We start from the raw sequence: 14,502 nt of genomic DNA, 5'->3' as shown, positions 1-14,502 counted from the left end.
ACCTCGTCTTCAGCGCTGTGCGGTCTTTCATGATTCCTCCTCCTGATTCCAATCTTCCTGTGCGGGTTTGCTCGGATGAACCGATCCTGGGGACAAGGAGCCAAGAGAGAGGCCAATGATGAAACCCAACAGTCAACAATTCCTAGTTTTCAGTTTCTACTCAGATTCGCCATGGCAATAGCAGGGGGCCCTACCATTTCTCCACCTCATGATGGGATACATCTCCATCTCACCAAGACCATCTACCTGCTGCTCTTACTAATAAATCTGCCTACTGCAGACGCGTTTGACATTTAAGGATCAAAATTCCCCAAGCATTTGCTTTTGATCAATCTCAACCAACTCAGCCAAAGAGATCCTCCTGCCCCACCACTGATTTCCTCTTACCAAAGGTGAATAGGCTGACGATCCCATTAGTATCTCTGTTTCATAAAAGGCAACACTATAATGGTCCAGTCTGTATGTCTCACAGCTGGCAGGTGCTCCTGGACCACACTATTTTCCAAACAACTGAGGCAGGAAAGAAGAACTATATAGATTGACTCATAGCTCCACCTTCCACTGATTTCCAAAGCACCAATTATGCACTTGTCCTGTGCCACATGAAGATGTTTTTTTTCTTTTTTTTTTCTTTTTTTTTTTTTAATACCACAGTGATTTAGGGGAAAGGAGGAGATGGCATTTTATTGTAGGCTAATCCCAAAATAAAATAGTTATCCACCACCCTAAGGTTTGAATAACCACACACAGAGGGATGTCTTGGCGCAGCTGCAATCCTCACAAACTAGAGAAGACCTAACAGAACATTGCAAGTATGGATATCTACTGTTACTTTTTCTAGTCCTAAAATCCATACCTGCACTTTGGCAGCACCAAGTGGAGCGATCTGAACACCCAAACACCAGCATTCCAGCTCTCACCGGCTCCTCCAGCCAGATGCGCAACTGCAAGGGGTTTTGTCAAGTTCACTACAAATTACAGCCACAGCGTGGAGGTTGGCTCTCATGGGCAGTGGCAAATAGTTAAAGAAAACAGCTTGTGGCTTTTCTTCTCTCTTATTTCTGTTACATAAGGGATGTTATGGGGTGAGCAGAGCCAGCAGGAGCTTTTGTTATTGAAAGGTTTTTTAGTGAAAGTGCTGCTTTCAATTAAATTACGTTAGAAACCCATATAAGCTTTAACACAACTACATATGATTTTTTTTCCAAAACATTTGAACATTCACGTTAAAATTGTCAAGTCTGATTTCTTTTTCATTTTAGAATAATTTCACATTCTTTTTCTGTAATAGCAATCAATACATAATAACAAAAGTACCATTACTAAAATACTAAAATATGACAGAAGCCAGCTATTGCGTTAAACATTTTTAAAATCACTAAAACCAGCTGTTATTCAATAGTGAGAAATTGCAGTTGAAATAAGTTTTTTTTTAAAACTCTATTTTATTTTTTAGAATTCCTGAGTTTCTATGTCAGACAGAAAACCCCTTTTTGAAGCAGCAGGACTTCTTATGAAAAAAAAAAATTTGACTTTCAACCATTTCTAATGAAAGTATCTGACTATTCAAATTGTTCTGTAGAGGAGAGCTGCCTTAGATAAAGTTTCAAATGATCATTATAATTAGTCTGGTCTTTCATAACCTCAGGCATTGAATGCATAAAACTTCCTGCTTTAGGTTGTACTATCATTTATGCAAAAAAGTGTGATGAGTTCCCAGCTACAGGTTTTTTGTTGGGTTGGGTTTTTATTTTGTGGAGCAGTCTTATTACAATAGAGATCTATTTCACTTTGATAATATGATAACGCTTTCGAAGTAACATTCCTGGATTTGAAACAAGAGATTCAGCTCATGCTGTTACAAGAGGCTGAACACGACAGCCATCGCATCACTGAGCTCAGGCTCTGAAGTCATTTCATGGCTCAGTTTGATGACAGTGGATTCTCTCCAGCTCTTCAAGAATAAAAGTTATCCATCCAGTTAGATAATATGCCACGCTTCCCACTCAACTCCCACCCTTTCTACAATCTCCACATTTGGGCCTTTTGTGGATTTCATAAATTAAGTTAAGCAATATTAACTGCTCAAGCAGCTATGTCGCTATACTATACGTGCTTGATCTGCCCATCCTGAGAAAGAAGAATTCCACTAAACACCTCTCCCATGCAAAAGCAGACGCAGCCCAGCAATAGTAGGGAGTTACTTGATAACGTGACATCGTGCATCATGAAGAGCGGTGCGGGCGAGTCAGGAGTCAGGAAGCCACGGGCCAGAAGACATGGCAGTATTTCACCAATACCATTATAACAACAGAAGCCTTCAGCAGTACTGGTAGCATGGCGGGATGAGGTCTGGAGTCACACAGCCACTTAAACTGGGCCACATCACTTGCAGCGCGGGTGGCAGAGGAGCAGACCGCTTGCAGCAGCACCAGCGCAGGCTCTGCAGCCTCTTGAGGGGCAGCTGCCAGAGCTGGAGACTCCATTTGCCACCAAGATCCCAGATCATTTTTGACACAGACCCAGAATCACTTTCCTCTCACAGAAATTTGAGACTGATAATCAGTGATACCTCCAAATTCTCACAGGGTTCCTACAGCTATTTAACATCTAATATAAGCCAAAGGGGGAAAAGCCCTCAGAGTCTGGCTCACAAGCCTTGCAAGACTGCTAACTTCTGATAGAAAGGTGCTGTGATAAAGAGCCAGAGAGACCTCTTGATCTGAGCTCTGATACACCAATGCAGCCACAGGGTCCAGTTTTATTTCTAAAAATACTAATGATTTTGTTCCTCATAACCCCCTAAACAAAAGCTGTCGGGCACCATCTCTAAATATCAGACTTCATTTACATAACCCAAATAAAACATCCCGAAACTGAGTCACTCATAATCCCTTTTTGACCTAGATTCTGACAAAATCTGAAGTGACATTGAAATCCGTAATAAATCAAGCCTGCATGCAATTTTCAGAGCATCTGTTTAAAGCATTTGGGTAAGATGAAGAACAAGAGACATTAAGCTGCATCTCCTGCTTTGATAATACAGAGAAGACCACGGGAAACATCTTTCTTATGGAACAATGACAAATGACCTGTTTGACTTAATATTGTCTGTTGCACATAAGTTGCACAATTGTGTTCGTATCCAGTTAGAATTGAAGTTTTGTTCTAATACATGATTCAGTATGACCAGAAAAAAATATTCACACTCACATTGCCAATTTAGGTCTTATTTACAAATTAGTTGCGTCAATTTTCTCAGGTTATTTCATAAGTACTTCAACACAATCTGAGGTGAGTTGTCGCAAGTGACAATGACAATAAACGCACGAGCTGCTTTTTGTTATTGCTAAGGAGACAGCTCCCAAGGACTGAATTACTCAAGAGCACCTTCCTCTCAAACAGCACTACTGGAGTCACCCCGTTCACCACTGAGGGAATGCTAAGTCACAGCACCCAGGATCCACCTGCCTCTTCAGCTCAGACCAGAAGATACCACCTATTTATCGCTAACTCATAGGAGAGAAGGTGGTCCCACATTAGAGGCTCTAAAATGTGATCTACACCACCAGTCAAGCGTGCGACTGTGTGCGTGGGCTAACAGCCTCCGGGCAACGGAATTTATCATGCTCCTGAAGCAAAAGAAGAAAAGATCTCATGACAACTTCAGTGCTTGTTCTTTATCGACACTCACTTTCATTACTTTTTTGATTACAGCTTTTCCTACAAAGACACGGGAGGACAGAGGTAAGTATTGAGTATGAGTTTGTAATTGCAGCTGAGTCACCATCACTAGTTAATGAAAAGACACAGGCTAAAATGTTCTCTGGTAGCGCCTAAGGGCTGAACTGCTCTTTGGAAGTGCCCAACTCTCTCCAGTGACTATGATTATCATCCTACACCACTCTGAGGCTTTAGTTATTTACCTACAGCTAGAAGCTTGCTTCCCTTCCCCATTTTTGTTTTGGAACGCATTTGTACACAGTACAGCAAAGGAGGGCAGCTAGGAGGTGTGCAGCAGCAGCATCTATGAAGTATTTAAAAAAGCCCACTAACAATGACCTAACTATTTATATACTTTATCTGGACAATTATTTATGCATGGCCAGCAGTGTGCCCAGGTGGCCAAGAAGGCCAGCGGCATCCTGGCCTGTATCAGAAATAGTGTGGCCAGCAGGAGTAGGGAGGTGATCGTCCCCCTGTACTCGGCTCAGGTGAGGCCAGTGTTCAGTTTTGGGCCCCACACTACAAGAAGGACATGGAGGTGCCAGAGCATATCTAAAGAAGAGCAACAAAGCTGGTGAAGGGCCTGGAGCACAAGTCTTATGAGGAGCGGCTGAGGGAACTGGGGTTGTTTAGTCTGGAGAAGAGGACGCTCAGGGGAGACCTCATTGCGCTCTACAACTACCTGAAAGGAGGTTGTAGCGAGATGGTGTTGGTCTCTTCTCCCAAGTAACAACTGATAGGATGAGAGGAAATGGCCTCAAGTTGCACCAGGGGAGGTTCAGATTGGATACTAGGAAAAATGTCTTCACCAAAAGAGTTGTCACGCATTGGAACAGGCTGCCCAGAGAAGTGGTGGAGTCACCATCCCCAGTGGTATTTAAAAGACTTAGGGACATAGTTTAGTGGTGGACTTGGCAGTGTTAGGTTTATGGTCCAACTCAATGATCTTAAAGGTCTTTTCCAACCTAAGTGATTCTATGGATGTAAGGTCTGGAGTCTTCTGTCAGCTGACCTTGCAAGCAAGACTTCGAATCTAGCAGCAATACTCAGGCAGGCCTGATACTTGAACTCTACCATGGATATAAATGAAGTGTCATAGTGTCTCAAGCAGAGGGAATTAGGGCTTGGAACATCTAGACTGCTACAGATAAATCCCAAAGAAATTTAAGCGTAAGACAAAGCGTAGCCTGCAGTCCATGGATCTGTTGGTCTTATCTGACTTACAAATAAATGAAGTAAGGGGTACATCAACATAACTTGGGTTGACTCCAGCCAGCAGCTAAGCATCCATGCAACTGCTCACTCACTCTCCCCCCAGCAGTAGTACAGGTGGGAGAATACAAAGAGCAAAATCAAGAAAACTCTTATGTTGAAATAAAAACAGTTTTATAAGTGAAGGAAGAGGAAAACAAACAACTGATGCAAAGGCAATCACTCACCATCTCCCACAAGCAGAGCGATGCCCAGCCAGTCTCAGAACAAGAGCTGCTTTGGAATACTTCACCCTCAAGCAAAGACAGACCTCAAGACCAGAGAGTGTCTTAACTTGACACACTTGAAGATTCAGGTTATCCAGAACAGATGCTCCCTAGCACTGAAGATTTCTCCAGGTGACAACAGTTGGTGTAATCCAGATAAGACCTACATAAGATATCTAATGAAAAGACAACTGCTCTGAAATAATAAGCACCAATAATGTTTTGGCTTGATATCCAACCCTAGATATCCAATGTAAAATAGAGAAAAATACAGTTCTAAATTGGAGAAGTTTTTTATTCACATCTGGAGTTAAATGATATATCACATCCCCCAAACCCTTCTGCTTTAGGGTCAGAATGAAGAAAATACATCACTCAGGAAGACTCAAGTCTTCCAGTACTGATTTCAGTTATTGCTACATTTCTTCCATTCAAAGGCCATGCAAAAAGCCTGCAGAATCTGGTCTGTTATTCTGGATATTGTAGTTACTTATAAGAAGCAGTTTGTCAAAATCATCCTTCAGTGCATCATATTCACCTACTTATATGAAGAGCAGCAGCCAGTGAGAGGTACGACTCCTTCTGCCCACACCTGCAGAACTGTGCTCCACTCCTACAAAAGGGAGAAGAAAAAAGCCCTATTAGCAAAGTTTCAGACTTCAAAGTGGTTGCATAGCTGGCATCAAGTCTTGACAGCACCTCTGCTTGTGACTGTTACAGACAGGGCTTCATAAAATGGCTGCTTAGTGGAAAGATATTTTAAAAAGAATATCCTCAAAAGCTGTGCTCAAGGAGTCATCAAAAGGATAAGATGATGCTCATGCTTCTCTTCTCCTTGAGGAGCAGTAGGTGATGGTTGGTGATATATATATATATACACACACAGCATCAACAAGGCAGAGTTTGTCTTCTGGTGGTGTCAGTTGATCAGGGAGCAAGTCCAGCTGCCAGTCAGGAAAGCAGACAGTCACTAGCACAGTATTCAGAGAGTTGGTCTGGACCCATCTTCACTGTGCAAGGGAATCGAGATTTCAGCCCTCCAGATATGAGGAGCCATGGATGGCCGTCTCCATCCCTGTCCCTTTATCCCATCCTAGAATAATTCCTTAGAGTAAAAGAGAGGCTTTGATTTATTAGAGCAATTTCAATTTTACCGCTGTGGAATAGGTGCCATGAAAGGAGGACTTAAGGAAAAAATTCAGATATTCAGATAAGCTCAGATGGTCCTGCAATTCTCCCTTGCAGAAAAAGCAAAAGCCATGGAGAATTTCAAAAATGCCACAGAGTTTTTCCCATGATTCCACTAAGCAATAATTAGTATTTAGTATATTCATAAATTCCTATGGGATCGTAACAGATAATGACATTTTGCCTTTTCTGTGTAATTTATAGAGTGGTACATTAGACTCATGAGCTCATCGACTTTCAGAAGTGCCCGTTTTCTTCATTTGTTAAAGGATTATCACACTTCAGCCCCAGCTCAACCAGAATTTGCACAGTGTGACATCTCAATGTTTTTTTTTTTTAAAGAATTCTTGGGAGATGCAAACCTCCACTCTTTGAATCCCAAATACTTCAGCTTTACAGAACTGAAGGAGAATACAGTGTTTGTCATAGGAGCAGCATCTGGATTAGATGCTCTGGACAAGCAGAAGTGTCAGACTTCCAAACAGAAAGCAGCATCTCTGGGATGGTGTTGAGAGTGAAGATCAGGTGTAGATACTCAGCTGCTGTACTCTCCTCTGAAAGAGTGCCACCTAAGGGCTGACTGTAGGAAGAGAAAGAGCCCACAGAAACAAGAAGCATTTACGCAGGCCTCAGAAATCCCACTGAATTACTTATATCACGAATGAAGTAATTTCATGGTCATCGGACTGAAAAAAAATAAAGATCAGTGGATTCAGCAGTACTTCAGAACACTGCAAAGACATACCATAGTGTCCTCCTTGGGGCTGGGTCATCATCAGCGAGCGGGGCATTAATAAAAATCTCAATCCTCTATCCAGCTATCTATTTCCACGGGACTTCTAAGGATTTGTCTTTGATAAACAAGTCAAATTCAGTTGGGATCAGCCACAGGTTAAAAACATATTAGAGTAGAATACACATGCACAGGGAACATGATCTCACAAGTCTTGATGCCTTAAAAAAAGTCAGGAAAAAAGAGAGAGGAAAAGAAAACATTAAAATTTCTTGGGAATTTCTTTCAAATTAATCCTACCTGTATTCCTAAGGGGAACAGGGTCCACATAATAAGGCTTCTTGGGATACTGGCACAACACAGCTTGGGGATTTTGCCTTGACCTCTGAGTCAGGGTCAATAGTACAAAGCAAGGGGCAAAAATCAAATATGAAGGTTAAAGGCAGAGGGTAAGTGTACAGCTGACTGGTAAGTGGATTAAGCATATATACTTTTGTGCCACTCAGAACAGAGCAGGATCCATAAATACTTTTGACTTCCTATGCTGCTTGTGCATATTTCCAGAAACACAGTCATGTAGGAAAGAAAAAAATAGCTGGTTATTGTTATTTCTATTGACAGCCCAATACTCATTTCCCCTAGCATTTCCATGTCTTGCCAGCACCATGAGAAATACCTTAAAAGTTGCAGGATTTGCTAAAGAATGCACCTTTTAAAGGTTAATTGAACTTCCCAGTGCCTCTGCTAAATATGAATACTGACTCAAGCAGATACAAAAAGCAGCCCTCCTGTCATTGAAAACACACACCCTTTGAATTCAACATGTTGATGAAAGCAACACACAATTATGCCTCTAGAATAATTACATTTCCAGCAGAAGCAGATACCTGGTTCTCCAACAGTTAAGTAGAGAGGTAGGGGATTTTGCCCCCAACACCTGACCAAAAAATAAATAACTCACGACAGTCAGATACAACATGGACAGCAAACTGTGAGAAGAAAACTTGAATTAGCTGCTAATTAAATGGAGCTGACTTCCATTTCCTGATGTGTACTGTGAACTCTACAGGACAGGGACCTCTGCACGTAACCCCAGGTATGTGCCATCTGCCATCAGTTCAACCAGAATACGTGTTTTTCTGATTTTTCCCCTCATTTTTTCCTGACACACTGCTTTTGACTCCTTTTAAATGAACCTATGGTGTAATGTTTCCCTTAAAGCATCATATGCATCGTTATGCAGATTCCAGTAATGGATCCACAGTAAAGGCCAAAGTGAAATTCGCAGATAAAACATGCTTAAACTTGCTGCGTTTCACAATGGAGTAATGATTGCAGCTGTCCAGATGTAATTTTCTAGAACACCTAATTAAAAAACACAGGCTAACTTTTACAGACAAAGCATTCACGAAGCACTTGTAAAATACAGTCCCATCCACTTTGAAGCTAAAAAAAAAAAAATAAATAAAAAAAAAATCCCCTGTGAGTTGGGAAATAATCTTAACAGCCGGGGAGCTCCATTGCCTACAGTGTTAGTGACTGGCTGCGTGGTGGAATGCTAAAGGAAAAATGTCCCCACATGTCCTGGTTCCAGCTGGGACAGGGTTAACTTTCTTCCCAGTAGCTTGGGGGGTGTGCTGTGTTTTGGGTTCGGTGTGAAAGGAGCGTTGATGGCCCATTGATGCTTTGGCTGTTGCTGGGTAATGCTTGCACCGGGAGGGGGGAGCACAGCCGGGGTGGTGGACGCAGCTGGCCAATGGGGTATTCTATACCATGTGACATCATGCTCAGTATAAAAACCAGGTGTGTGGGGGGGCTCGCCCCCGTTCGTGACACGCGGTCGGCGGTCGGTGAGCGGTTGCGTTGTGCAGTGCGTGTTTTGTGTATTCTGTTATTGTTGTTGTTCTCATTGTTATTATTACTGTTCTACTTAGTTTTATTTCAATTATTAAACTGTTTTTATCTCAACCCGGGAGCTTTCCTACTTGTGCCCTCCCGATTCTCTCCCCCATCCCACCGGGGGGGGGTGATCAAGCGGCTGCGTGGAGTTTATTTTTTGCTGGCTGGGGTTAAACCACGACACCACACCCTACATTTCAAACATGGATATGCCTGCAATGAGTCTACTAATGCCCTCTTACGAGGGCATAACAATGCTACAGTTATACAATGCTTGCATTACAGTTTAGCTTTAGATGCGTATAGCCACTTTGCAATAGGAACCCTTAGCACTGGAGATAGAAAAGAATGTATTGCAAAGGTACAGGGACTGGTTAACCTCATAGCAATGCTGCAGAAACCTACTTTAATTCCCACTTGTTACAAAGCAGAAGGAAATGTTTGTGGTGGTCAGGTTTGGCAGGGCCAGTAACCATAATTAGCCTTTTATAAAGATTCCCCCCCCCCCCCCGCCTCCATTGGGGTTATGTAATATTTTTTGTTGTTTTAAAGCTGAAGGTTGCATGTAAATTTAATTGCCCATGATATTGCAGGAATTTTTTTTTTCTTGAAAAGGATTTGAATTTTTGTCCATAATTTTCTGAGCAGCTTTTATTCTCCTCCAAGTTATCACACCTAGTTAATCGAGCTTTGCAGCTCTACATGTTTACCCTTAAGGTAAACGCAGCCTGATATTTACATCAACACCCTTGATTGAAACTACACGAGGCATGAATCAGTCTCTGTGGAATTCTCATCACAATTTCTGGTTTGTAGGACATTATACAACTCTTACCAGACCTGAGCTGACTTAGCTGTGATGGTCAGCAACGCAATAACCAGTTCACAAAAAAAACCAACCAAACAACAACAACAACAAAAAAAAACCCAACCAAAAAAACCCACACACACCAAGAGCACTGCTGAGCTTAACTGCAATCACGGATAAAAGCGCAATAGCCAAAATCATAAGCATGATTACACACCCACAAAACTACAGCAGGGAAGATAGGGTACACAACAAAGCTTGTAGTTAGTAATTTACAAAGCTTTTAGTTAGTAACAGAATGTTTCCCAGGTCTCTCCTGTACTACTAACCCCAATTCTAACCGAACTTTTGCTCTGAAATTGAAAGGTCCTTCTGTCAGATACAGTCAATTTCAGAGAGATTTGCTCAGACATTTGCAGGAAATAGCATAGTAATAAATATCATTTTATGGCACGCCCACTAAATACAGTAGCCTACTCTTACAACAGGCTAATGCAGTTACTGTTCCTCTAGCTCAAGGTCTTGTGTTATGGTATTTTAAGATTATAAATACAGCAGGTGATGCCTTATTGAGGGGTGGGTGCAGAGTCATTGCAGTGTCATGTAAGAGGGCACTATCTCCCTTTAACGCATTTGAAAAATGTGATGGGTATGAAAGGGCATGCAGGTATGTGCGTCACTGCTAAAGCACAGACCGTACAATCCAGTCACTTTCAGGACAAAGTTTCACTCATCACCACCAAAACACCAGTGGTGATGGCCTCAGTGGAGGGCATCTGTGCTGTGAAAATGAAGGGTCAATAGAAGTGAGGCATGAATACCATTGCTGCGATCTTCCCCCTTCTCCCAGTTTGACATTTGGGAAATCCACAGTATCACAGAAAAGAGAGTTATCAATATTCTTTCATGCAATAAAAATTGTTTTCATGGCTTAAAGGAGCAACCTCATGCTTTTGTGCAACTTTACTGAGCTCTGCTGCTGTTTCACCAGGAGAGTCAGAAGGGGAGGAAGAATTATTAGATGTATTCTATACAAATATTGGAATAGGTGAAGAGACATTTTCAAGTGCACTAATCTGCTCCTTAGACCACAAGAACCACAATTTCTCACAGCAGTGCTTTAATTATATCTTTATGCATAGGAGGGAGCAGCACAGGGATATGCATAATCACATTCCTTTGGATAGCAAGCAAGCTTAGTAATACCATTGTGAATTGCAAAAAAATTAGGTCATAAATAAATTTACATTCAACAGGACTTGGCAAACTCCTCACTTTTTTCCCAAGAAAAATGCCACATCCAACTCTTATATTTCTTCTCCTTTCCCATCTGAGATATACATGGGTCACCTGAATACATAGTTCATAACCTCAGGGACCATTGGATCTTCCAGACAGTAACTGCTCAAACATGTCTTTACATTGGGTCTGCCCAATGTTGGTGAAGCCCCACTTCTGACACAGATGTCATTTGATTTACATCCATGTCTTAGTTCCCACCATGTCTCAACCTGTTGCCATCAAGAGTATCTTACCTCCAAGAGAGGGAGTGGGAAAGAAAAATGAAACTGCCCTAGAGTATTACTAGGTGAAAAGGTCGTGGTCTGTTTCCTCACCTTCATTCAGAACACAATACTTCCACCAAAAACCACACCCAGCCAATCTGTAAAGACAGCACCCTCCTGAGGTTACCCTCACCTAATGCTTCGCATGCAGGACGGATTCTCCCAGGGCTCACTGTGCTGCAGGAGAAATACACACACCAAATTATCATGGCTATGATTCTTAAACAGGACTAAGCTGGAGGAGACTGGAAGGAGAGCAACTACTGTCCTCAAGCTGCCTGTAATGTCCTATTCGCCATGTCAGAATGCAGCCAAGTGAAGCAGGAGCAACAAGGTCTGTGACTGAACTTTTGTGTTACAGCGCAACTGAAGTAGTGAAATAAACATTTATTTGAATTCCTGAACAAACCCTGCAGCAAGCGGAGACTTGCCCTAAAGTAAAACATCATTATCTCCACCAGTGTGAGGGATTTATGTCTAAAGGCCACTGTAGCTGCAGATGCCTGAGTCAATGTTCAGGCTTCCATTGACTTCATTTCACAGCCCACCTCTCCCAACGGAAATTCCTTGGAAAAAAAGCAAAAATTTCTTCAACCACCCTGCTCCAAAATACAGCACCCTTAAGAGAACAATACCTTCCCTTCCCTGCTCCAGCATTTTCCCAGGCAATGCTTTTCCTGGGACACTGAGCCCTTTACTAACGCTTCTGTTCCACAGAGCTGGCTTAAACACGCCCAACAGCAGGCCACCAGTGGTCCACCCTCTCTGCCAGCCCTTATCACAAGATTCTGCTCCCTCCTATGCCCTAGCTCTGCTGTTTATCCGGTGCCGCCTTGAGCAACCTAACAAAGAAACATAAATTTTACCTTCATGGCATTGTGGTGCTTGCATTTTAAGTTTCATTCCGTTTTGAATCACTGCAGTTACAGTAAGACCTGAGTTTGGGAAGTGACTGGAGATGCAGTCAGAAGATCTGCTGCCACATAGCAGTTTGCCTTGGACACTGGAAGGGAAGACAAATAAGCAGTTACTTTCATAGGAAGCCACTGTTTTCTTAATAGCATATGATACCCCATTAGTCATTTTATATTGTTTCTTCACTACTTCAGGCTTGAAAAATCCACAACAGAGTTTTTATTATAAAAATCTATTGAAGTATTTCATTTAAAAAACATAAGAATTCATTGTTTACTTGTACATTAGCACCAACACCAAGCACAATTAATTACAAAATCTTAGTTGCTAAGCACTACAGCTGAAAAGAAGCTTCAGCTAGAGGAGCTTCTCACCTACTTAGAACATAACTTATTCATCATCTGTGGACGAAAAGAAACCTATATTTTTGTGAATGCAAACAGGTCCTTGTCCATGGCAATCTAGCAACCCCCCAAAAGGAAGGTTGCCTTATCTGTAATACCTGTTTATATGGATAGGTGGTCTTGCAGGTGCAGGCAGTATGCTCTTTTTAAAGGGTGATCATAGTTGAAAGGTCAGGTTGTTAGAGTCTGAAGTACCAGGTTAATTCATTTAGTTCAAATCAAAACCAAAAGTTTTTGTTAAACTGTTTTTAAAGTGATTCTGCTGTAGAGACAACAAAGCTAAGTGATTGCGATTTAAGTGCGAGTCAATTTAATTCACTGACACAACTTCCAATTCTTACTAACATAATCAAAAGCCCAGTTCTTCACCCTGACAATTTTGTCACTTTCAATTTCTCTGTGGGTTTTCCACATTTTTAAGGCTCTTTAGGAAGTAACTCTGGTATGATCTTGCTCATCCTCCCCTCCATCGGGTGGCCTGTAGTAAACACCAACTACGAGGTTTCCTTTCTTGGCTCAGCCTCTAATTTTCACCCACAAGCTCTCAATCTGTTCATCGCTATTTTTCAAAGACAGCTTTGCGCAATAAATCCATTTTTTACATGTTTAAAGACTGTATGAAGAAATTCCATGAACTATATATGCTAACCCATGATGTTTCCAACTGGATCATCCCTTTGTTCCTTCCTTACCCTTTGGAAACTCATTACCCTAGGAATGGCTGCCAAGCCTTATTTTTCTGCAAATCATCACAGGTGGTTTCCTACAGAATAAGCAGTAGTTTAGTATTCCACTCTTCTTTAAGTACTAACTTCCTGCCATATTTTGCTAGGTTTATCATGGGGGGGGGGAGGGGGGGAAGAGAGAGATAAAAAACTTTATTTCCTTGTTCTTTCCTTGTTCTCCATACTTCAAAAATTAATTATTTTATGGAAGGCTACAAAAATGTCTTTCACCTGGAACAGAGGAAAAAGCAATCCTGAAGAGCTGTTACTTCTTGCACATAAATTAAGTTACTTTGGTGTAACTTAAATGCTTATCATTAAGCAGGCTCATTTAAATGCTTATCACTTACACAGATCATTCACTCTGAACATCTATGAAGAACTAGAATAACCCAAGTTATCCTGCCACAGGGCAAATACAAAAGTGCTGTAAAAAAAGTTGCTGTTACTTAGGTCCCAGTTTCTCCGCTTCCTTTGACATCTTCAGTTGATTCCCAGCATGCAGCCAGTACCCCTTAGACAACTATATGATGGTGCAGATCTCTTGTCTCTACTTGCTGCTCTGTCCCACACAGAGATACCTTTTGTCTGCAAACATAAGCCATGCATGGCTCAGACCGTGTCTGCACTAGAGCCTTGCTCAGCTGGACCTCGAGCCCACAGCATGAGTAGCAGCAAGTGTAGTAATCCAGGCAAGTTTTAGAGCGCTGAATTTGCTTGGTTTTCTGTTAGGAGTCCCCTGATGCCCTGGAGCTGCCCCAGTAGCTTCTGGGATCCCAAAGCCAAAAACCAGAAGCATCAGTCAGAGCCAGGACTACCCACAATGGCTCAGGGCAAGGACAACCGCCTTGCACCTGGCCTCAAGGTGTACTAGGAGCGAGATGCAATCACCCAGGCTCATTGAAAGTTGTAGGACTTGGATTTTTCCTCCAGTGTGGTTTAGACAGAGATTTTGAGCAACACATTTGAAAGAAAGGAAAGACAGAAAAGGCAGCTAAGTGAATAGCTGCTCATAGAAAGATGGAACAGTCAGGATCAGGATCCTGTGCCCATTTCTACAA

At 42.0% G+C, this 14,502-nt stretch overlaps 1 protein-coding gene across 1 annotated transcript in view; it reads right to left on the bottom strand.

Annotated features, from left to right (window-relative positions):
* The window catches only part of PLA2G4F (phospholipase A2 group IVF), a 46,662-nt gene that overhangs the window by 1,639 nt on the left and 30,521 nt on the right, over positions 1-14,502 (bottom strand). The window contains exons 24-26 of the mRNA XM_075152085.1: positions 12,264-12,400; positions 5,747-5,817; positions 3-86 (exon numbers count right to left, since the gene is read on the bottom strand). The gene's annotated coding sequence lies outside the window, so the exon portion shown is untranslated. The remainder of the gene's footprint in view (positions 1-2; positions 87-5,746; positions 5,818-12,263; positions 12,401-14,502) is intronic.

This window comes from Calonectris borealis, chromosome 5 (assembly GCF_964195595.1).
Source record: "Calonectris borealis chromosome 5, bCalBor7.hap1.2, whole genome shotgun sequence".
NCBI lineage: Eukaryota > Metazoa > Chordata > Aves > Procellariiformes > Procellariidae > Calonectris > Calonectris borealis.
This window is presented reverse-complemented; position numbering and strand designations above follow the sequence as displayed.